Genomic DNA, 24709 nt, shown 5'->3' with positions numbered 1-24709 from the left:
TATATACTGTATGTTATGTCTGAAATTGCTGGTTTTTAAGATTTGTAATCAACCACAATGTAAGATGTTAACATCTGAGCTCTAAGTGGTGGTGCATCAGAAAACAATCAGGTGTTCCTTTAAATGCAGAAGCAAAAAATGTGTAAATTTTAGGTTCAACATAACATACGGCCAGGGAAGAAGGAAGGTTTCATGTATGAGAAAAGTGGGAGTGACAAAGAGAAAAAAGCAGAGGGAGGCAGGAAGGGCTAGTTGCCTGGTGACGGAGGCAGAAGGAGAGAGAAGGTGAAGAAAGGAGAGAGGAGGAGGAGGAGGAGAGGTGTGGAGTTGTTTCCAAGTGCGAAGAGTTACTGGTCACGATACTACATCTGCTGCTGCCTTCCCTCCCACTGCACTCTTGCTGGCGCTCAGAGGATGAAATAGAGGTGTTGGCCCTGGGTTTGTACACGTTATGTCTTTTGGAATGATTTATGGTTCTTAATCGTTGTAATTAGATAAAGAATTAGTGATCTCCCTTTGTACAGATGAGTGCTGAATCCTCGAAGGACAAACAAGAACAAAACTAGGACACCACTCCACTTAAATAGTTCTTTCACGCATTGACCAGACTGACAAAAGCCTTTCCTCAGCATGCAAACTGGCAGCTGTGCTACAGCCAAGAACAGGTGATTACCTCTGATCAGAGTTACACTGTACACAGTTATGCCAAGGAACATTTCCATTGGCCATGTTGGCCCATAAACATGTTATGGCTGAATTATGTTATACAGCCCACCTTTGATTCATTGTAATACTGCTGCCAGTTAAATATAGTATTTTAACAGCAGTCAAATAGTGTCTCTTCTTGAGAATCAAATGAATTATTTCGAAGTGTGACTGATGAGCATGTGACTGATGAGCATGTGACAGGAATACCTAGTGTGCAGAGATACAATTTGACACAAACCTGCTTAAGTTCATCCTGCTTTTGTTTCTACTTTTCTACTTGTCTACTTTGCTTCCCAATTTTTCTCCTCCTCTTCCTTCACAGTCCTTCTCCTCCCCTTCTTCCTTTTGTTAGACCTCTTCTTACTCATTGGCTTTATTCTTCTTAATTCCCATCCTTTTCTACTGCCCTTTTCTCTGCCCTTTCTTCCTTTTCCTGTGGTTATATCCCAGTTCCCTTAAGTGGTTTTTCCTCATTCCTCACTCAACTTGGAAGTCGATCTGCTCTGCTGTTATGAAGGACGTTTCAGCTTACGTATTGGTGTTTGTGAGAAGGCTGCCTGGAGGAGACGTGAGCAAAGACACAAGACTGAGAGATTTGTAGAAGTATTTTATGGACCAACACAGCTATTCATCAGAAATCATTTGGTGCTTGGATATTTCAGATGTAACTGTCTGTTCCTTTTATTTCCTCCTCTTTTTTCACATTTTCACAATTTTCTTTTTCTTCAACCCCTCCTGATCTCGTGCCTCTTCCTCACACTCCCTTATGTCTTCCTTTGGTCTTTCTTAACCTCTTCACCCGACTTTCCTTTTTTGGTCTCCTCCTCTACCTTCTCTTTTGTCACACTCCTTGGCTGTGTTGTTTTCTCTTCCTCCTCAGTTGGGCACTCGTGACTCATAAATGTAATTTCAGCTGACATGACTTTATTATAAGGCAAACAGAGGCATCTCTTTCTTTCTCACATACTTAAATATTATCAACAGGGAGGTTGTGAAAATGTGAGAAACAATGAAATCTACGGGCATACAACTAAATGACACATGTAACTGCAGTAGTTGTACATGATGCAACAGTTTGCAGTCGTTGAGTAGCCAAATTAAAATGGAATAATGACTGCATCACTTATGTTAATCTCATCCTAAACTTATCCCTGTTTATCAGTTCTTAATTCTGTTAAATGCTAACAGCGTGGTGCTCTACACACACACATACAGACAATCTGCTGGAGGCTGGAGACTCATACATTTTTAAACTGCAGTGTTGCCTCCCTGTACTTCCTCTCTTCTCCCTCACTTTCCTTTTTTCCTTTTTGTATTCTATTGTAAAAGGTCATGTTGTCTTTTTTGATGGGGCTACAGTTGTTCACATTTACTTGAAGGAGAAGGAGCTGGAACAGCTGTTTAAATGACACGTCTGCCATGACCCTGGAATTATTAGCCAAAGCTTGTGTAAGGGAAGAGATGCAGGTGGCAGGATTGGTTTTTACAAAATGTCGGACTTTGATACAGGAAGTCTTTGTCTGCTATTTCCTACCATTTGCTCTGTAACCTGGTTTCTTTTAACCAACCAATTGTTTCCTAGATTTCTTTGTGCCAGAACCTAAGCAAGCCTTAACTAAAGTCAGGCATTTGTAGCAGTGTTTGACGGTATCGGGTTGTTCTGGAAAGTAGTGAAAAATCATGCATTTTGTTCTTTATTTACTTATTACACCTGTGATATGTATTTATGCTATATTAGTACCACATGCAAATATGTAGTATTGAAGGAAGGTGGCAGAAAGGACTGGAAAAATGTACATTAGGGAATTTTGAAAATGTAGAAGAAAAGATTGAGACCTTGTGAAACTTTTTCATTGTGTTAAGAGTAATCTGATACAAGTTTATGAGTTTTGTACCTGTTTGTGCCAGTACATCCTTGAGTCAGTGTTTATTGTTGAAGATGCTGATGCTATTGTCTTGCATTTGAAGAAAATGAGTAAATGAGAATACCACAGCTGCAGTATGGTTAGTGCCTTGGAGACCACCCAGCACACTGCTGTCAAAATCCCTATGGGACTGCAACATCTGACTGTGAGAGATGAGGTCACACCTACACCTGCAAACAATTCTTATTTACGTCTGAACAGAATTATGTCAGTTTGTTTCTTCTCAGTGTGTGGTATGATGTGAGGGATTGTATAGTATAGATTAGACTCTACACCCTTTCACAGTGGGTCGATTTGGAAACACTATTCTATCCTACCGTAGTGTTGTAATTGGTATGGGTATTGGAAGAATAGCATGTAGCCTCTGGGTACCATGGATAGTGTTATAGTAGTTTGCATAATAGTTCAGGTATTTCAGCCCCACTGCTGGTGAGATGTTTAATTCTGTATTTTTCTATCATTACTTAAAGGATGTGATATCCTGGTTAAATTCCAAATTCACCGTCAAAAGTCAAGCGCAAATTATTTGAAGTAGTTTACCTGGTGGTCCAGCAGAGGTCACTCTTAAAACTCAATCATCTTGACCTATAGCACGCCCTGCAGACTAATAATGGCATTTCGACATTCGACATACTATTCTAGAAAGAAACAACACTAATGTGAACAGTTCGAGTGAATTTAAGTGGTTTAAACACAATGTCCATTGTTGACATTATCTTTACAGAGTGTCTTAATCAATAAATACAAATGCAGTTGTTACTTTATCGATTAAATAGTTGCGTACTGGAGCTGTGGTGTTGATCTAAAAGAAAACAGGACACGTCATTACATCAGCGACTGTCACTTCTGCTGGCGGGTGAACATCACCCCAGAGAGCATGACATTATGACATTATGACATGATAGGCAGCGGTCAGCCTACAGTGGGCTCCACTGTGCTGGCAGGAAGCAACAATGTGAATACTCCCCAAGTCACATTTTGCCAGTGTGTATCTTAACGAGTAATATTTGTTCTTTTCAGTGTGAGGTTTTCAGACTCAACAGTAAAACATATCTAAATTTCTAAAGCTTTTCTGGCAGCTAGAATATGTAACCATATAATCAAGAAAAAACAATTGTTCCGTTTTTCAAGTTATTTTTACCCTGCGTTCTCAATGACGTGCATGCGCACTTTTGTCCCTCCGGACGCCTGAACTCTTACTGTAGGCATATGTGGTCGCATATGTGGTATCTGGTGGCATTTAAAAATCAGCATGAGTGAAGATGGCGGGAAGAGAGCAGCCACAGAAGTCTTTGGTCAACAAAGGAGGTAGAAGCAATTCTGTTGTTTGGGAACAGTCTGGATTCGAAGAAGCGAATGTGCATCAGAAACATATGTGCAAGATTTGCTACGCGGTGGTGTGGGCACTGCTATTTATACTTTTGAATATATTTTATATTATTTATTCTAATGAAATTCATTGTTTTGTTCATTAAATGCAACATATTTCCAAAGTCAATGAGTAATAAAAAGTAAAAGTAAATTTCAATGATGACCAAAATAATCCTGATTATGATTTTTTCCATAATCGAGCAGCCCTAGTTTGCATGTTCTCCCTGTGCTTGTGTGGGTTTTCTCCAGGTAGTCCAAAAACATGTATGTCAGGTTGATTGGTGACTCTAAATTGTCCTAGTTAGGAATAAGCGGGTATAGATAATGGATGGATGGATTGATAGATGGATGGATGGATAGATAGACACACCCTGAATCACTTTTTCCATATCATTTTGTGTGATCCACCACCCTTTGTCATTTGTCTTATGAACTAATCTAAAGAGGCACAAATTCACCAATTAGACTGCATCAGTAAGGTTCTCCAACAGAAAGATGATCAATGATTCTTTTATAGAGCTCATATTGACACAAATAAGTAAGTAAAATGAATGATAAACACTCATAAATCATTTCAAGATTATAAATGCACCTCTAATTGCTGTCTTACAGATTACTTTGTACAATACAAACTGAAATTGACGAACCTGTAGAAATAATGCTTTACAACAAGGTCACATGGGTTACCTTATATTGTATGTGCACATCGACATCATCGTCCTCAGCTCTCTTAACAAACTTTGTGTATGCTGGTCTGAAGTTTGTGACATTTTTAATGGCATAGTTTTAAAAGAGTTGGTGGAAAAAATAATTATCTCGACTTGTTCCTCCTATTCATCAGGAGTTTTGTTTTCATGCTGGGATCACAACTGATGACCTTTTGCTTACAAAATGTCGGGTTTGTTTCTCTAAGAAGAATGACTTGATTGTTGTTTTCTGCTGAGTGTCTGTCCCTGGGTAAACAGTTTTAAAGGGGAGAGGACATTCTTCCACTGGTTTTAATGGAGCTGTAATAGAAACTGCATGACTGACCGATCATGACTGTTTTCCACCTCTCAGCTCAGCAAAAACCTTGAAAAGCTTGAAAAGGCCAGTCCATCACCTTTGCATGTTTCACAAAACATACTTCATATATGAACTATATACATTCATATATACAATATATATGAATTTCAACATATGAGCAGTGATTCTCTAAAACTTTATTCAATTTGTAACTACGGGTGTGATTGGGGCGTGACAAGATTAAGGTCGACCTCGATGATAAGAGCTGACCATTTTTTGTTCGATATGGTCAAATCTAAGAAATATAAGACTAAGCAGTGAGGCACAAGTTTATCACGTGTTTACAGTTACCACCCACTGGTGATATAACTTTGCTCTAACAAGTAATTCCGTCACTGTTTTGACAGGAAGCACAAACAGCCAATGATAATGAAAACAGTGCCACGCTGAACCAATCATGGCTGGAGTTAGAGCATGTTAGTTAGATTGACACATACAGCGCAGAGCATGGAGGAGCTGCTCGCTGTCACTGTGTAAGGGCGTGATTAAAGAGAAGATGAACAGAATAGAAAACGTTGACGACAACAAGAGTTTTGGCATTAACAATGAAAACAAGGACACAGCCCAGGGCTTGAAAGACGAGAGTACTGTTGAGAGCAAGGGTCTGACTTTACAGTCCCAGACCAATGACTAGAATAGGTGGGCAATAGCAAGCCCGCTTCCAGGTTTGAATATAGGAATCCATATAGGAAGTAGTCGTTGGCTCAAACAAGCTCTGGCTCCCATTGATTTCAGTTGAAAAATCAGCGGCGATAACTAAGGCACTATTGTTGCCACAGTAATCATTGTGGCTTTGTCCTCTTTGATTTAACACACTCTTAATGTTCCTAGATTTCTATGTTGATACACAAGATATTGAGGTAAATAAATGACCAATCAGATGCCTTGTTTCATCCACATTGCCATGGGAACATTCTCTAGACACTGCCTCATTGTCCAAATATGGTACTTCTGGCTCCAAAAAAGGAACATGGTGAACGGCTGAAAATGATGACTGAATAGACTTCATTCCCGTGGTGCATAACACTATGGGTGACGTCACACTGAATAGGTCCATCCCCTTATACACAGTCAATGACCCAGACCCAAGCAAGTGTTGGTGGTCCCTCAAAACAAGAGTGACACTTGCTGCACAACAGACCTAGTTTATCTATTTGGAAGTGACCAAAGAATTTAGTTTCTGTGTAAAAACGTGAAAGCTTTAATAATTTAGTTATAGATTCAAGATATAAGAAATAAGATTTTGTTGAGTTGACCAAATTTAGTGTTCTCCTGTGACACTTAAAGCTTTTGACTGCTCAGAATACATATCTATTTATTTATTTATTATAACCATTTTATTTATTTGAAATACTATGTTTGCCATGTTCCAATTTTAGAAGAAAATAAATACTTAAATCAAAATTAACCTTATGTCCTTACATGTCAGGAATAAAAAGGAACCCTTACGTTTGACTAAAATAGTGCTTTGGGTTATATAGATATTTATACTTATTGTGCAGCCCAGTTCCCAGCAGATTCAGGCTTACACAAGTGTGGTAGGAGATTGAATTTAAATGACTCACTCCATGCCAGACTACGTAAGTGGAAATTTTCTCTTAGCTTCATGTTAATAAATCATGAGACACATTGACATAAAAAAAAGTCTCATATGGAGATGAACAGGGCCAATACAATAAAAGTAAAATGCAACTTGCTTGTTTTAATTAATACTGCCAGTATTCACACATTTACCTGAATTTCTGCACAGGAATTAATCAAGGAGCAGCACAGTGGCTTAGTGGTTAGCACTGTTGCCTCATAGTAAGAAGGACCTGGGTTCACAACTCTTCAGGGGCCTTTCTGTGTGGAGTTTGCATGTTCTCCCTGTGCTTGTGTGGGTTTACTCCAGGTACTCTGGTTTCCTCCCACAGTCCAAAAACATGTATATCAGGTTGATTTTTATATATATATATATATATATATATATATATATATATATATATGAGAGAGAGAATGAATCAGATTTATCTTATATTATCTTGTCTGAGCTAGGATCTGCAAAACAGAAATTCATTTTTTTTAACTGCTGCATTTTTGAGTCACACAGATCGGTCTGCAGAGGCTGCATAATACCTCATGGTTAATTCCTGATAAATCTGTGTAATCACAATCCAGAGCTTCAAGTCTGTTTTTTTGTTTTACACTCGTAACTACAGTGATTTTGTGATTGGGTGGTGTTAAAAATGTTGGTGACCTACACCAAACTGAATTTACTGCTGTTCTGATAATGTAATCCTTATTTATCTATGTTACGTAGACATGTGGCAATGATGGTAGTTACCCATTGCTGACAGACGTTGGCAAGTCATTTGCCATAACTAAAACTGGACCAATAAAAGACCTAAAATCAACAAAGTAACCTTTTCTACAAGTATTATGTGAATTCGGCACCCACTGCTTCAACGACATAACTACATGTCCACACTGACAAAAGCTTTTGGCTTCTCTAAATATCTTATAAATTAAACCATTACCTGCTAATCATGTTTTCCCAGCAATACTTGCCTTAGCTGTATTCCTTGCTGCTAAGACTATTCCATACTCAAGTTTCCATACACAGTAAACTGCAGCTTGTAAGCCAAAGAATGCCAGTGAGCCTAAACGGGAGCTCCAGGCATCATCGGAATCATTGACCAACCAATGCCAGACAGTAGAATTAAGCCTGTAGATATTGGTGACTACTTCTGCCAAATTTCAGTTTGACATTTCTGTCTGACAAAGCAGTGTGATATCAATCCAGTCAGGCAGGTAGGGCCAGAGGAAATGTTTTAGTATTTTATGTTGAACACCAGTGAGTTTTGTCTGTCCTGACTCCTGTCTCAACAGGTTTTTACTATCAGCGCTTATGGTTTCACACCCACGCAAGACACAGCATTCTCATTCTGTTGCCAGAATTGATGGCAGCATTTCTATGACCAGTGGACCCTTTTAAAGTGATAGTAGCTGCGTGTGTCTTTGTTGTGACCATTAGTGCTCTCTCAGAACTCATTTCTCTTTCTATTAGTTTTGTATCTCTGTACCAGTGTGACCCTTAAGATATATTAACGCTTCTCCCTTCAAGTCCAAGGAGATTCGTTTCGACCCACTTCTCACACTCACAGGGTGGGGGTTGTAAATGTTTCCCAGAGTCATTGCTTCTGCTGCTGTAAATCCCAATTGGATGGAGAGAAAACACGAATACTTCCATGTATAATGTGTCTATATGTACTTTTGTAGAAGGCAAAAGAAAACAGTGTGTAATAGTCACACACTGTCATGTGAGTGGTTGTGTTGTCACAGTAATTCCATTGTTTGGTCCAGTGATCTTTATGTCTCTGCCTGTGCATTTTTCTATTAAGCCAATCATGTGGAACAGAGTAAAAGACTATCCATGACATGGAGTGATGACACTGTCCTCCTGACACCGCCATGTTGGCATTCAACAATATGATTATTTAGAGTGGGCCTCTAGAGTCACTCACACTTGTTTCACACTTGTTTTGAAACAGTGGTTTCAATTTCAGCTGTCATATCAGGATCATGAAAAACTGATGCAATTAACAAATGTTTCTATTATTTGTTTGACCGCAACTGGTTGAGGCAGATGACTGCAGAGACTGAGTCTGATTCTTCTGGAAGTTTCTTCTGTTAAAGGGAGTTTTTCCCTCTCTACAGTCACCAAGTGCTTCTCAAAAGGGATTTGTTGGGTTCTGTGGAACAGGATTTTATTGTGAATTGGTGGTGTACAAATAAAGCGAAATGAATTAAATTAAAGTGTCCCATTGGTTTTCAGACACATCTCATGGCCTTTCACTGTGGATGGGGTTTGCTCACTTGGAACGTAGAGATGGTTTGTTAGTTAATTTTGTGATAACAGGTGATTATGTGTAGGAGGAATGTCTGAAATCCATCCTTTGTTCACTCTTTCACTAGTTTCCTCAACAATGAGCAGGTAATTGAGATTTTAGACATTTACCAGTCATTATTATCATACTACATAATCATTAATAGCTATTTGAAAATGTGCACGTGAACAAAAATGTGAACAAGGTAATAGAGGCAGGCCTGACTCTGAATTCCCGCTGAGAGCGGTTTAGGGTCCCTTGGTGTAAGCTCAGTTGCTAAAATTCATTTATTCCTGTGGCAGTTAAGCTACCTTACACCAAAAGATAAGTTGGCCACATGGGCTGGGCAAAATGTCTTCTGAGGCACTTGAGAATGTTCTTGAGTGGATTGGATGAGATTTCTTAGTGTGTTTTCCAGTTATGTGGGTGTGTAGCACAGTCTTACTTATTCATTATTCATGTTATTTGCCTGTACCGTCCTGACAACAATGATGGAGCTTTTATCTGGTGTTAAGAAAAACACAGAATGTTAACTGGTAATTAAGTACAGATCATGTTGCTGTGTCTGGAAGAGTTAAATAATCACATGCAGATATTGCTCCTGCTGCTGTGTGATGACAGCTATTATAATGAAAATTATAAGAATCCTGCAAATAAACAGTCGTATGCCATAAACCAGAACTTCAGTACTGACATTTCAGCAAAACCATGTGACTGATGTTATAATTGGCATTTCAAGCCGTAAAAGATGTGAAATTATAAAGTCAGCATGCATGACAATAACTATGTATGTGGTTGTCTGAAAACTGTGACTCTTGTGCTCTCTGTAATATTTTGGAATTAATTTCACAATCATCATAAAAATGCTGTGTAACGATGTCTTATTTGCATGAGCAGGAAACAGGGCCTGAAAGCAGATGATGTACACCAAATACAATGAGAACTGGCAAGCCTGACTGGGTCAGTAATTCAAAACATTATTTAACCACACAGAAGGTCTGTAAGCTCTGAGCTATAGCTTGCAGCCCACATGTTGATGCAGCTGCTTTATTATTATTATGGCATAGCATGATCAGAAAATAGAATAGGTGTTGAGATTTGGAGAATGTGCGTAGTCTGTAGTATCGAACAACCAAAGCACATGCATAATAAAAACATAGTAATGATAACTGTCATTATCAATTACATTGCCTATTTTATTAGTTAGCATGCCATAAACAATTAGTGGGAACCATCAGAGGTTCCCAGAACCAAAGGCCAAGCATCTCCAAAGGTTTTTATGTCCAATGAAACAACAGTATCATGAAAAAGAAGAGGATGGTTTTAAATTGCCAGATAAAATTAATTGAATAGTGATGTTGTTAATTGGACAATTCTCAGTTTTTTTCAACATTTGAGTGTGCAATGTGATATGGCATGCTTTTGAAAACACCAGAAAGTGTTTTATCAGTATAAAATATGTAGAAAATCTTTGCCTTTTTAGTTGTTCACCACTACATAGATACTGCTGAATATGGATCAAACCCTTCAAAGGAAATGGATTTATTGAAGAAAATAAGATAAGATAAAGATAAGATTAACTTTATTCATCCCGAAGGGAAATTCAGGTAAAATGTTATATATGCTGCAGGACCCGAAGCACATGCTCCTTGTGCACCTCCAATGACTGGGAGAACACAAGGACATCATCTAGGTACACGAATACGAATTGGTGGAGGAAATCCCTAAGCACATTGTTGATCAGTGCCTGGAAGACGGCGGGGGCGTTGGTGAGGCCAAATGGCATCACCAGATAGTCAAAATAGCCTAGGGGGGTTTTGAACGCCGTCTTCCACTCATTCCCCTCGCATATCGCATAAGCGTTAAGTAGGTCTAATTTAGAGAATATCGTGTCCCCCTGGAGATGCTCAAATGCCACATTGAGAAAGGGGCAAGGGGTAACGGTTGCACGCTGTGATTTCATTCATTCCTCGGTAATCAATGCAGGGTCATAGGGTCTGGTCCTTCTTTGCCACAAAGAAGAAACCAGACCCCACCGGGGACAAGGAGGGACGAATGATTCGCGACTCCAGTGATTCGTGGATATACTTTTCCATGACCTCTTGCTGCGGGCGCGACAGGTTGTAAAGACGAATAGGCAGATGGCAGCTCCGCGCCTGGAAGGAGATCAATGGTGCAATTGTATGGCTGGTGAGGAGGCAGGGAATGCGCCGTCTCCTTGCTAAACGCCGACGCAAGGTCATGGTAGCACTCGGGACCCCAGTTAAAGAGCCTAATGGAGCCGGCGGGTGGAGTTAGTACCGCGTGCAGGCAACTGGAATGACAGCGGGTCACCCTTCCCTTGGCCCAATCAATGTGGGGGTTGTGCCGTCGCAGCCACAGGAGACCAAGAACTAGGGGAGTTTGCAGAGTCTAAATAACTTTGAACATGATCTCCTCTCAGTGGTTTCCTGAGAGAAGAACCGTGACAGGGATGGTAACTTGCATAAAGCGTGCCAGTAGGCCATCTAAAGCGGCAGCACGTGGTGGGGTCTCGAGCGCACGCAGGGGGAGCTGTAACTGCGAGCAAGCTCGGTGTCTAGGAAATTGTCAGCCACTCCTGAGTCGACCAAGGCAGACAGAGGATAAGTCTGAACACGAGGATGGTCAACAATGACATCTATCTAAAGACCCCTGACTCACCAGTGCCCCCCTTTTGGCCGGTGCGGAGCGAGTGATCTGACTCACCACAATACACACACAACCCCTGACGAAACCTTCTCCACCGCTCCTGGAGGCTCAGGCCAGTTCCCCCCTAGTTGCATCGGATCCTCTGACTCCGCCAGAGGTGAAGGGAGGGTCGCTTGGGTCCGGGGGGGAGCGGCAAGACCTGATGGCGGGGGAATGCCTGGCGCAGAATGAGCCCAACTCAGGTTGGCTCATTCCCACCATCTTTCTCACAGCCTGTTCTCCAAACGAATAGCCAGGAGAACCAGAGTTAAAGTCGGGAGCATCTTGACAGGTCAACTCATCCTATAATTTTCCAATAGGGCCATGTTTAAACACATCCTTCAACACCCGGTCCTCCCACCCTGTGTCGGCAGCCACTGTTTTAAACTCAATTGAAAAGTCCACTACACTCCTGCTTCCCTGTCTTAATGAGAGCAATTTTTTAGCTGTGTCCCCAGCATGGTCCAGGTGGTCAAAAGATTTGGTCTTTGCACGAGGAAGAGGGAGAGAGAAACAAGAGGTCCTGGGTGGGCAATACTGTCACCTCATGACAGACACACTGGTTGAAATGAGTAAAGTCTGATGTAATAGAATATTGTCTTCTGCTGTCAGTGTTTTTTTTTTTTTTGCAGACTGTGATAGATCTTATTTTGTCATGGTAACTGTCAGTGTTGTGGTTAGGTGGCCTTTAACGTCTCCTAAAGGTCAGCAACACAAGCTGCATGATGCTTCACTATCTGGACACAGGGAGACTCCTAACCAACTGAGAGAGCACAGGCGAGTTATTCTCTTTATTTATTTAAGCTTTTCCAGCCACGTCTTTCTAGTCCACACACATTTATCATTTTATAATGTGTTTATAAAATGCACGAAGTTGGATAGTGAATAATTTCATTCAGACTGACAACATGTACAGTTTGTTGAAAAACAAAATATCTGACAAATATATATAAAAAAAATGTATAGACACATACATTTTTCAGAAATATTAGGCTGCTGTTTGGTGTTTGTGATTTAAGAGACTGTTTAAGTTTACCTGATCTATCTGCTGATTATGGGTCCTCTCAAGGAAGCAGTATACTTTTACTGTGCAAATTTAGTGACCATGGTAACATGTTGTCAGGATCCTGGTTTCTGGACTTCCTGCCCCAGGCTTTTATTTTGGTTTCTATTTCCTGCATCACCTGGTATTACCCCAGTTAGCGTTATGTTATCAGTTTTATTAGTTTCCCCTGTGCCTGCCTTGTGCCATGTAATCACCAGGATCTGCAGCACATGTGGCTCAGAGAGCACCAGACATTCAGAGATGTGTTTATATTTGAAATAAGTTTTTATATTCATTTTCAGTATCATTGCGAAGTTCCCAGGTACCTTTTTAACAGCCACTCATTTGTGTTTCTAAATAAAACATGATAAACCTCAGTCCTATCTGTCAAGCATTTTTCCTGAGCTCAAACCATATAAACCTCTAAAAACCCTAACACATGTACTGTATGTGTAACAGAACATGAATGAATAGATTTTTCCAACACAAAAGAGTTAGATGTGAATTCTGCTAAGAGATTTTAAAATATACAAATTTAAAGCTGGCAAAATCATGACTTATGCCAGGAACTATATGATACTAAAATAAGTAAATTCTATATGTGTACGCATGCAAGTAATGTATATAAATATTTGCGACTATATATAGCAAATTATAGTTCATATAATCCGGTAGCAGTGAAATCATCCAGGAGACCCAATGACAAATATTTAGCCTGTCCCTGAAAGTAAACTTAATTTGAAACACCAGCAGCCTCACCCATAGCGCCATCCACTGAGTAAACCTCAGCTGATCTAATATTTGTTTTATTCACAGTCATAACAAACATTTTGAAGTTTCTGTCAGTTTTGCAAGGTGTAGTAGATTTTGTTTTGTTTGGGGTATAGCTGTCCTGTATTATTTCCCACCTACTTCCTGTGTTACTACTCACAGCTACAAACACACACCCACTGTGTCTTATCTGTAAGTGCAAAGCAGAGCAGCCTCAGGCCAAGCTGGTGGAGGAAACTCTGTGTGTGTGTGTGTGTGTGTGTGTGTGTGTGTGTGTGTGTGTGTGTGTGTGTGTGTGTGTGTGTGTGTGTGTGTGTGTGTGTGTGTGTGAGTGCACGCGCGCACGTGCGTGCGTGCGTACATGAGTGTGTGAGTGTGAGAGACCAGAGCTAGCTTACTGTAGTTGGGCCACACCCTCTGATTACACAGAGAGAGAGAGACAGAAGCAGAAAGTAGCAGAAAAGGAATGAAGCCAGAGCAAAAAGCAGACGGAGACAAACCTCAAGACTGCATCTGAATCTCAGGAGGTAAATAAGCAGTCAGCCAGTTAACCAGTCAGCCAGCTGTTCAACCAGTGCAAGAACCAGGTTGGCTACGGGTTGTAATTTATAGTCAAGAAATCACTAAGTTAGACAGACCTGAACTGGTTTGTCAGTTAGTAAACGAAGTAAGAGTTAGACGTGGCTAGTCAGTTACTTAGTCAAAACTGTCTGTTTAGTCAGTTAGCTAGTCAAGTTGGTTAGTTAGCTGTTATTTAGGAACTTGTTTAGTTAGTTGGGGAAAGTTTGTCAGATGCTAAGTTAGTAAGGCAGTTTTTCTGGGTTGCCAGTATAGCTATTTAATTAGCTATTCAGTAATATAGTTAGTTGGTTGGGTATTTAGGCAGTTAATGAGTTAGTTACTCAGATATTCATTAGGGGTAGTTGTTCATTTAGTGATAGTTTATTACTCAGTTATTCAATTCATTCTTAGTTCAGGAGGTCGGCTGGTTATGCAGTTTTCATTTTTGGAATTGTTTTGTTAGTCTGGTAATCATTTAGCCACTGGGCTAGTCATTGTTTCGTCAGTCTTTGAGCTAGTTAGTCAGTCAGTTTGCGCTTTCTGTCATTTATGTAGTTAGTTCGTCTTTTAGTCAGCCAGTCCATTTTTTTTCGTGGTATTTTTAGTCAGTTACACAGGCAGGAATGCAGTCAGCCAGTTAACCACTGAGACAACAGCTACAGTATGAGGCAGAGCTATTAAACTGGTCATCCATCCATGCAGCCAGGCAGCTGGTTGGAGAGGGGAGTGTCTTGCTGCTCCGCTGCCTCCAGCTGAATGCCAGTCAGCCATCCAATCATCCAGTTATCCAGCCTCTCACTCTGTTAGTCACTCAGTCCATCAGTCAGACAGTCAGTGGGTGTAGATGCAGGACTTCTGGTCAGCTGCTTTGGATGCCTTGTTTCCCCCTCAGGATCTCACATTGTAAGCTGAGGAGCTGCTGAGAGGTAAGGAGCTCAGAGACTGTCAGCAGGATGTCTGTTTGACTAGGTAACTGAGTCTGAGCTGTTTGATGACTTTCATGAACTGCAGACTGAGGGGCAGCATTTGTTCCCAGATACAGATAAGAGAAGAAAAAATGTTTTTAGCAGGAAAAATGCAATGTGCGGCTGTGGAATGTCACTTTTCTACAAGTTGATAACTGTTGGTGTTTAGTTGCACTCGGCTGTATCATCTGGGCAGCTGTTTTTCTGGGATCCAGCTGGGACAGAAGCTGGTCATGAAATGTTTTCATGCTTTGTCTCATGATAGGTAGTGAAGTGCTGTTCTGAAGGAAAGTAGGCGGCTGCTGTTTTCTACTAAAACATGTCGTTTTTGAAAACATTTTTTTGGCATCGTTTGAAATGGGGAACAGCTATGCCAACGTTAATGATGGAAAGCTCATATCAATTAAAAAGAAACACTCATTCTGCATCACTGTATTACTGCAGCAAAAAAGCTTAAAAAGTATATTTTTGATTAATATGCGGTCAACAAATTTGCTTTCATTTGGATTCTTCTAGATTCTAAGGGTGACTTGCAAAGTGGGAATTTTGATGCCAAATGTCTGATAAGCATAAATGTGTTCTCTTCCAAGAGGTTACTAGATGGCACAATGGACAATAAAACAGGATTTAAATTTGTGCTGCTGAAGTAAGTCAATAGTAAAAACTGGATTGTTTGCTGTAAGAAACAAAACCGCCAAGAGTGAAATGTTCAGGTGTAACTGAGTAGATATATAACTGAATCTTTATAGCTAGCTAACAATAGCATTTGAATATGATCAACATTATGAAGAACAGGCTAGAGTTAAACATAATGTTAACATAGCCATAGCCCATTAATGAAGCACAACTTGATGACTTGTTCCTTCAGTGCCACGAACACAGCACTGTTTATTTTGAGTTAATACCACAAAAAAATCCCTCAGAGCACTAAATGTATATTATTCTGCCACTGAAAGTAGTCCTCCTCCAATTTACTTTGTTAGATTGCAAAGCCCATATGTCCCTTCTTAGCATTTTTAAAAACTGAATTTAATAGTTCTGAGTCATTTTAAAAGAGGGACCAGGTTTGGGAGTGCAACAGGCAAGGTGGAGAAGTGAGAAAGTATGAAAAGATGGACCAACACCTGTTGGTTTTGGCATAATGATGATGATACATTGATGATGATACAACAGTAAGATCAATTTAGTGTAACATTGGCTATGTTCTACAGGAAACTAAGTGAGATGCTGACTTTTCAGCGGCTTTTGTTGTATAATCCAAAAAAATACTTTTAACATTTATGTTTGAATATGTTGATGTTTTGTGTGTTTAGCCCACAAAAACCCATGGAGACACAGGTATCATAAACCCTTTAAGTGTTCTGGAAAGTTCTTTATACAGCTTTATCCTTGACTTTAGCTGCGTACATTGTGCTCAACCAGAGACAAAAATAAAAAAGGGAAAGTGTGAGTACAAGCAACCATTTGATACACCTGTTGGCAGTAAGTTGATTTACACTCAGTGTTGCTGAAAAATTAGGACGCAACCATGAAACTGAAGGACTATTGTACACTGGAGAAGGCTCTGTAGGCATGACTATGAAATCATTGGATGTGCATTTTCTGATTAGGGTAGGGTTGGAGAATGGTGCTGCATGTTGTGGGGGCATGACAACATGGCTAGAAAATTCTCTTCTGGGCCACATGATAAGTCAAGTATGATTTAATCTAGGTTTGGAGCATCACCCATTCTTTGGCATATTTCATCATCTATTGATATGTATTTACAAAAGACTCAGAAATATAGGCTGTCAGCTGATAATGATGCTGTGTGGTTCACTCACTTCCTTGGGCAAACAACAGGATCACAAATTCAGTCAGCTGACTGATCCCATGACCTCCAACACAAATATAACTTATAATGTTAATAATGGAAGACCATGAGAGCAGTTATTGTGCTGATCCCAATTTCAGTAATGACATTTAAACAGTCTAATATTAATACGTACTGTAAGTGTAATATTAAGTATAACTACTAAGTACACAATACCATATGGAAAGCTAAGAAATAATAGAATTGGCACAGGGGAAAGTTAGACTTCATTATAGCATTTGTACACAATTCCACAGTTGTCCAGTGTAACGAGGTTAAACAAGATACATCATGTGACCAGCACTTTGCACACCATATTGTCCAGTTATGGCTCTGCACATTTTCTGAATGCCACAGTATTGTCCCGATTTGTCAGGGATTTGAAGAGATTTGTTTATTTCTATCAGGACAGGAAGATATTTGCAACATAGCTTGTTTAACTGTCACTTTTTAGTGCCACTTTTATGTTTTCCATCTCCATTGCTGCTGTGGGATGTTTTTTTTTTCTTTGTTTGACCATCACTGCACACATAAATGTCCGAATTACTCTTCTGCATTGCGAAGAAACCATGAAACTGTTAAAAGCAATCACTTTCTGTGTGGCAGCAGAGAAGTACCAGACTGAGCAAATGGAAGTGCTTTCTTGAGCAGGATATACTGTGTGTCAGATCACTGCTGTGTTAAAGCAAGCAGAGACAGAGAACAGGAGAACATATTGATTTAGATGGAAATGTCACAGGTTTTTACTGCAGTGCTGTAAACACAATCTGTACTGGCCCTGGGCCTTATGTTTCAGAGGGGAAATACAGAAACAAGACACAAGCAGGCAATTTAATTGGCTACATAATACATTATATTCTGAATTTAGGAACTGTATTAGTGTTTTAAGCACTCCCTCTTTATACCTTTAATACTTTCTGATCTTTCATATATTGCATCTGATTGAGGAATATTTCACATTTCATTTGATCATGAATAGCACATGTTCAAATGAAGTCATTCACATAAACATTTTCTTTCAGGGTTTGCTTCCATTCCTGGTAGGACACCATTCCCTGGACCATGTTATGAAGCTGACTTTTCCTCCAACTTGTGGTGTGCATAGAATTCAAAAAGTTTAATCTTTCAAGCATGACTGTACGGACTAAATACTTAGATTACTTAGATATACTTAGATTTTTGGTATTATCAGCTATGCTAGTAGGATCACTCCATCCTCTTCTTTGGTCCAGACTGAAATAGCTCAGCTACTGGGTAGACTGCAATCAAATTCTTGCAGTGCTGCCAACAATTCAAAGCTGTCACATATACTGTGACATAGTTTAGCTTCTTCCAAATGGTTTGGACCAATATTTGCCCTAGACCAGTGTTACAACACTGACCCCCTGCTCTTGGACCTGTTGGCCCTGCCCCTTCTGCCGCCCAGTGTTCCTGTATCCATGCTGACCTTTCAGATCCAGCTGTGTGAGCATCTGTACAGATGTTGGTCCAACCCCTGCTGTGGGATTAGGGGGTGATTGAGGAAGCCCTGGTGAGACTACAGATGAATACATAAATAGATACACGGCACCTGACTTGAGCTGGTCTGATTCGATATGATCTGGCTTTATGAGCCCCTGAACTCATGAATAAAGTAAAACTCTGTGGTCCCATTTTAAAACTAACATACAGTCAAGTAGGCAGTGTTACCAGATGAGTAATCACTTATCAAGCAAACATAAAAGCTTATGTGTTTAAACTCTCAGAGGATTGCTTATTGATAATGTAAGTGATAGTATTACCTCCAGTTTTGTGAGAACACCTAGCAACCACCAGACCACCAGCTGCTGTTGAGCTTAACTTAACTGATCTTTCAGCTGCGTTGCCTCAAATGTGGCTTACTGTTTTGCAAAGTGGGTCTGAAATGCTGAAAGGTTTTGGACAAATTAGATAATCAAGGGTCAGTCTTCACGCATGTTAGCAGTTATTGATTGTTGTCTGTGGAGGGTAGATTGGTGACGACAACAAAGGCCCTCAACTGGTTTGAAGAACAAATGGAAAACAAATCAGATGTCTGATCTATTCAAGCTCATGCACAATGAGGCCAGAGCACTAAATGTCTGACAAATGTCTTCTGACCTTTTATTCATGATAGATTGTTGTTTGGTTTTTATTTGTTGACATTATTGTTGTTTATAAGTGAAAAACAGTTTTTGGCGCTGACTGAAATAGATCTGTAGCACAGCATATTGATTAAATAATAAGCACCAGAATCAAATGTTTTGGTCAGATATAATCTGTATTAATGCTTTGTTTAGATAGTTTCAGATTGGTATCACAATTTTCCAATACTCAACTATTTATTGTGTTAAGTGTTTTGCGCAACTTACTTTGAGTATATTTACATCTAGTCATTATTTGAGTGTTAAAACTTTTAGTTTTGGGAAAGTATTTTAACTCTAAGGAGTATTTTCAGTAAGTTGTCCTTGATCTATAAATAACACAACAAAGTCGTCAAGCCTTTGCTGCTTTCAGTAATACAGATAATTTCTTTTTTTTTTTTGTTTTTTTTTTTTTTTGCTAAATCCATTTGTATTTTGTCCTGGGATGTGTCGTTTGATTTAAAAACTCAGCTAAGAAATATTTAACTGATTCTGTTATGTTTTACTGATGGGTTACCAGTGGACTCCCCTCAAAAATCCTGGCATATCTTTTTTGCCTCCTGTTGCAAAACTGTGAAAACTAACATGTTATTGAGCAGCTCTAAAATTTGCTCAGAGCCATTTGGTCTTATGAGAGTAAATCTAATTTTGAATGAAAACCTAATAAACTTCTATGAATTATTTATCGATTTAATGAAAGGATTGAGGCGGCATTATTTATAAAGATCTAATCAACCCCAAAGAGTATTAGAATGCACAACCATTAAGAAACCTGAACATTTTCAAACCTGATTATTGTTATTATTGCAACAACAGTAAGACTTTATGAATTAAGCACATGTTATATAGGAAACTGCTTTTCAGAATGGAGAAAATAAACTTTAGGATAAAAAAAAAACATTAAATAGATTACAATAAAAAGATTAAAAAGCAGCAATATTGTGCAACAAGATAAAATAAATTGTTATAAGATCACAATGCAAGAAATACCTGATTTATAAACAGAGAAATTAACTGTGTAAGAAGCCTTCTTACAGCAAAGGAAAGGTAAAAATGTGAGGTTGAGATGCAACACTGCTGGAGAGCTGAGGAGCCAAAGCAGAAAAAGCTTGATCCTATTAGTAGAAAGGCCAGGGGGCATGGAATTTTATACTGATATTCATCATGGTCTCCAGGGGATTACCCCAATAACGATGGTGATTCTTGACTGTCAGATTTTTTACTAATCCAGTTAAATATTTACACATATTAACAGAAGTCTTTGTACAGACACTCATCTAGTTCCCATAGTATGAAGCCTACTACTCTCATGAACCTGGCAACACATTGAGGGTGATATAATATCTCAGCAACTATTGGATGAATTTCTTTGATGAAGAACTACTTTGGCTGTGAGCATACTGTGAACGTTTAGCTTAAAGTAAACCAGGACCTTACTAAAGACTCGTAAAACTACTTATATGGCTATTAACTCGAGACTAGTTAAAGGTGTTAACATTTTCAAATCTGAGAAACATTTTAGCACAATGAGCAGTTAGAAATATAAATAATGTTTCCTGGTGCCACATACAAGTCCTTGCATGAAATAACCAGTATCATTTCTTTTTGTTGGTATACCAAAATGAATGTCAAACAGAGATAGGCAGCCATTGCCATTAATCTGAAACAGAGGTGAGCTTTGTTCAGGTTAGCATTCTGGCTGCTGGATTTGGGGCATATACCATGAAATATACACAGTTTAGTCCTGCATCTTTGTGAGGTTGACTTAGAGACATTAGAAAAAGAGTTGAAGCAGCATGAGCTGACATATCTTTAATACCTCTCTCAGTTTTGCACTTTCCGTAATACAACTCAGTATCGTATTTTCATTACACCCACGCTGACAAATGCTGACATCTTTCAAACTCCATGCCCCCAGTTTGTAACACACAGGTTTTGTGTTAGAAATTATCAACTAATTTCTGTACATGCTGCTTTAGGCTCAAGCCAAAGAGAAAAATGATTCCAGGTTTCTAGTAACTTTATCTTGGCAGTGAGGCGTGAATGTAATTGAAAAATGTCCAGGACCAATGTTGAGGACCACTGTCTTGTCAGAATTAAGTTACAACGTGACAGCCAGTCTTGTAGATTATCTAACAGATATGCAGTGAAACCAGCTTGCTAAAGTCACAGAGTTTGAATTCTCATCACTTTTATTTTACTGTACCCCATGGCTGCAAACTTGCTGTAGGATTTCACGTCTACCATTCTCCTTCTTGTTTTGTTTTTTAGACTGAATACAGCATGTAGTAAATCTGTGTGTTTAGAGCCACATAGCACTGAATGGTGACAAGTACACTGAGGGTTCATCAGGTGGATTTATGCTTCTCCAGGCGCTGAAACTGATTTAAACAGTCAGTGTCGGATATAACCTGTTGACTGGGAAAGTAAAACTACAGCAGAAGACGAATGTGTGCATTATCAGTCTTCTATTATATATAAAGAAGTAAAACAAGTTGTACGTCTATTTTCTGATGCCTCCTCCATGGTTACGGTTTGATCCCATTGTTTTCAAGCATACCTCACAGTCCACCAAAGCTTGGTTGCCGAAGAAGTCCTGAAAAAAATTGAAAGTGGCCATTGCAGTCATCTGTGAACCCCTTTAAATAAAGGTGATGCAGATATGAAAATTCTGTTTCTGATGCTTTAGATGTGAAAAGAAAGAGTTTTAGATGTGAAAGAGTTTCATTTCTTGGCAGTAAAAGAAATTGGCTGATCTTCTACTTAGAAGTTGCAAACCTATTAGTGCAAACAATCATTTTAAGATTTTAATTAAGTGATGGTGTGGTGTGGTGCAAACTGCAGTGTTTGTGTATCTGAGTAGAAGTGAAAGCAGTAATCTCACAGATATGAAGGATAACAGAAAGGAAGCGCAAAACACAACTTGTTCATAGATGTTCTGATAGTCACACTGACTGATTGTCCTTATACAAACTCTGAAGGTACTTCTTCTGTATGCAGCAAGGCTGGACTGTTGTACTCCATCCTCTCTTTCTCTTTGTTTTCCCTTTCCTATTGTGTGACTGCTCATACATTTTTAATGTCTCTCTGTGTTTTGTTGTTTTGTTCTTGCTTGTTATTAAGATGCAATGTTTAGTATGCATCAAGGAAAACCTCTCCCCTCTGATCTTAACCTGCGAAACATATACAGCACTCAGGTTAGAACTGAGGGGATTGTACTACCAGATAGGCAACACAGCAGATGTTGAGAACATGGGACATGGGAACCATGAAGAGGACCCAAGGAACAGCAGCTGCCAAATATCAACAAAGAGTAAGGCAAGGCCTAAGAAGTCAGCTGAAGGGGAAAAACATGGTCCAAGCTATCAACACCTACTCCCTGCTGGTCATCAGGTACTCCGCTGGTATAATAACCTGGCCAAAGGAGGAGGTAGTGGCCACTGACATCAAAACAAGGAAGCTCCTCACAAAGCATGACAGGTTTCAGCCTAAATCCAGCATCCTGAGACTGTACACTAAGCGGAAGGAAGGAGGCCGAGGACTGGTGAACTTCAAAGCTACTATCCAGGATGAAATAGCTAAGATCCATGAGTAATGATGTGCTTAGTGAATACCTCAGGCAGCAGAACTCCCCTCTGAGATCTCTGTTCAGAAGAGTGCAGTTCTAGGAACAACTAAGATACTGTACAGGACCCTCAAGCTCCCAGGCCTCAAGTAGAGGACCCTAATTAGAAGGAGGACAAGACTGCCTGCAGGGGCAAGTGGGGAGTTTTTTTTTTATATAATTCTATGTAGGTGACCCTTTTCATTCTGTTGTGCATGTTTCACATTGTCTTTTTATACATTATTATTATAAAAATATCAATTATAGCCACATCAACCATTGTTTTGACAATCTTATACATCCATCCATCTATACCGGTTTATTCCTATTTACAGTCACAGGGATCAGCTGGAGCCTATCCCAGCTCTCTTTGGGTGAAAGACAGGGGTCCACCAGTCCATCACAGGGCCACATAGAGACAAACAACCTCACACACTCACACTCACTCCTATGGGCAATTTAGAGTCACCCCTCAAAAAATGACATGAATTTTGAATTGATTGGTATAAGACATGTATCTGACCTGTATGTCAGATACATATTTCTGGACAAAAGACTTATACCAATCAATTCAAAATTAAATTGAATTAATATTTTTTAAAAACTTTTTCTCCCACTGAATGAAGCATGAAGCTTTCTTCTCCTCTGTCCCGTTTCCACGGGATTGTTGATTATCAGGATGACTGTGAGTCGTTCTCTGCCATCAGATGACTGAGCTGTTGCTGATTGTTTTACTGTTGAGACATCATGACTGACTTTCTGATTAAATTATAAATACTCCTGCTTTTCGACCAATGACAACAGCTCAATAACCTCATCTCCTCCCCTTTGTTTCATCCCATATCTCACACCTCCACAGGGCTCTGTCAATACCAGTGGGTGGATGGATGCTAAATGTGTGAGAGAAAGAAATAAGAAATGCCTACAAATAAAGGGAACATAACTGAGTTATAACACTACTTTGAATGCTCGCTATACCGAGGATCATAATTGCTGTTGTTGTCATCAGAGTTTGACAGTAGCAATACATTTCTCATAGCAAATCAATCTGAAAAGCCAGCTCTGCATTGATGTGCAGTAAGAACATAACAAAAACACATTTAGAAGTGTTGATCATTTGAATGTGTCAATGAATAACTTTCTTTTCATTTAATTGTTTTCCACTGTTGGATTTTTGCAATGTGATTTTTGCTCTCGTTAAACACAACTCTTTGTTGTGATTAACGTAAAATAAATGTGAGTTTATTTCAATGCTGCTCTTTTTGTTATACCGCATTTTTAAATTTCACAGTCCATAATGTTCGCTGTCTCCTCAGCTTTCTTTTATTCAGACATAAAACACACTTTGTCTTTCCTACCCTCCACAGTTGTTTCTCTCTCACTCTCTCTCTCTCTCACGCACAAATATACAAAGTGCAAGTTACTATTTAGTTGAACCTCTGATGCCTCAAACTCAGTCAATTCAATTCAATTTTATTTGTATAGCGCCAAATCACAATACAAATCATCTCAAGGCACTTTACAAAAACAAAAACAAAAAAACTAAAACTAAAAACCCAACAATTCCCTTATGAGCAGCACTTGGCGACAGTGGAGAGGAAAAACTCCCTTTAACGGAAGAAAAAACCTCCAGCAGAACCAGGCTCAGTTTGGGCGGCCATCTGCCTCGACCGGTTGGGGTGAGTGGATAGAGCAGAGAGAAAAGAACAGCAACAATAAACAACAAATAGACACTGCAAGTTGGTGGGGCCAGTAACTGCACATCAGCGATAAACAGCTCCAGGACCAGGGACACCTGCAGAAGGTACAGAGAGAGAGAACAGAGAGAGAGGGAGAGAGCACAAACTAGGGGAGAGAGAGAGAGTAAGAAATGTAAGATGTAAGAAATTACATGATTAAAATACATGTATTTGACTATTTACTAATGGCAGTAACTTTTATCCCTGGAATATCATGCTAGCACAACAAAAAAATAAGTGCTTTCATGAATGTCATTATTTCTGTGAAGCAGCTCTTCTGCCTTCTTTTCTTAGAGCATCATCACATTCAAGCTTTTTGGGGTCCACCTTAATGAGTTCTTGGTACAACTGCAGTTATATAGTACTGTAATTAGGCAGCAAGTAAGT

The 24709-nt window shown here is 39.4% G+C and overlaps 1 protein-coding gene across 9 annotated transcripts in view; it reads left to right on the top strand.

The window, feature by feature from the left end:
• rab27b (RAB27B, member RAS oncogene family) overlaps window positions 1-24709 on the top strand; it is a 47938-nt gene that overhangs the window by 9753 nt on the left and 13476 nt on the right. For 3 of the 9 annotated variants that reach the window (XR_003295045.1, XR_003295044.1, XM_026297221.1), the window contains exon 1: window positions 13882-13987. The exons of 2 other annotated variants lie outside the window; for them this stretch is intronic. The gene's annotated coding sequence lies outside the window, so the exon portion shown is untranslated. Of the gene's footprint in view, window positions 1-13870; window positions 13988-14723; window positions 14948-24470; window positions 24704-24709 lie in introns of those variants that run through there. 4 more of the 9 variants (XM_026297224.1, XM_026297222.1, XM_026297223.1 and 1 more) reach the window with 3 other exon arrangements.

The sequence above is a fragment of the Mastacembelus armatus genome, chromosome 12, assembly GCF_900324485.2.
Source record: "Mastacembelus armatus chromosome 12, fMasArm1.2, whole genome shotgun sequence".
Taxonomy (NCBI): domain Eukaryota; kingdom Metazoa; phylum Chordata; class Actinopteri; order Synbranchiformes; family Mastacembelidae; genus Mastacembelus; species Mastacembelus armatus.
Note: the sequence above shows the minus strand (reverse complement) of the source record. Positions and strands in the feature narration are given on the sequence as shown.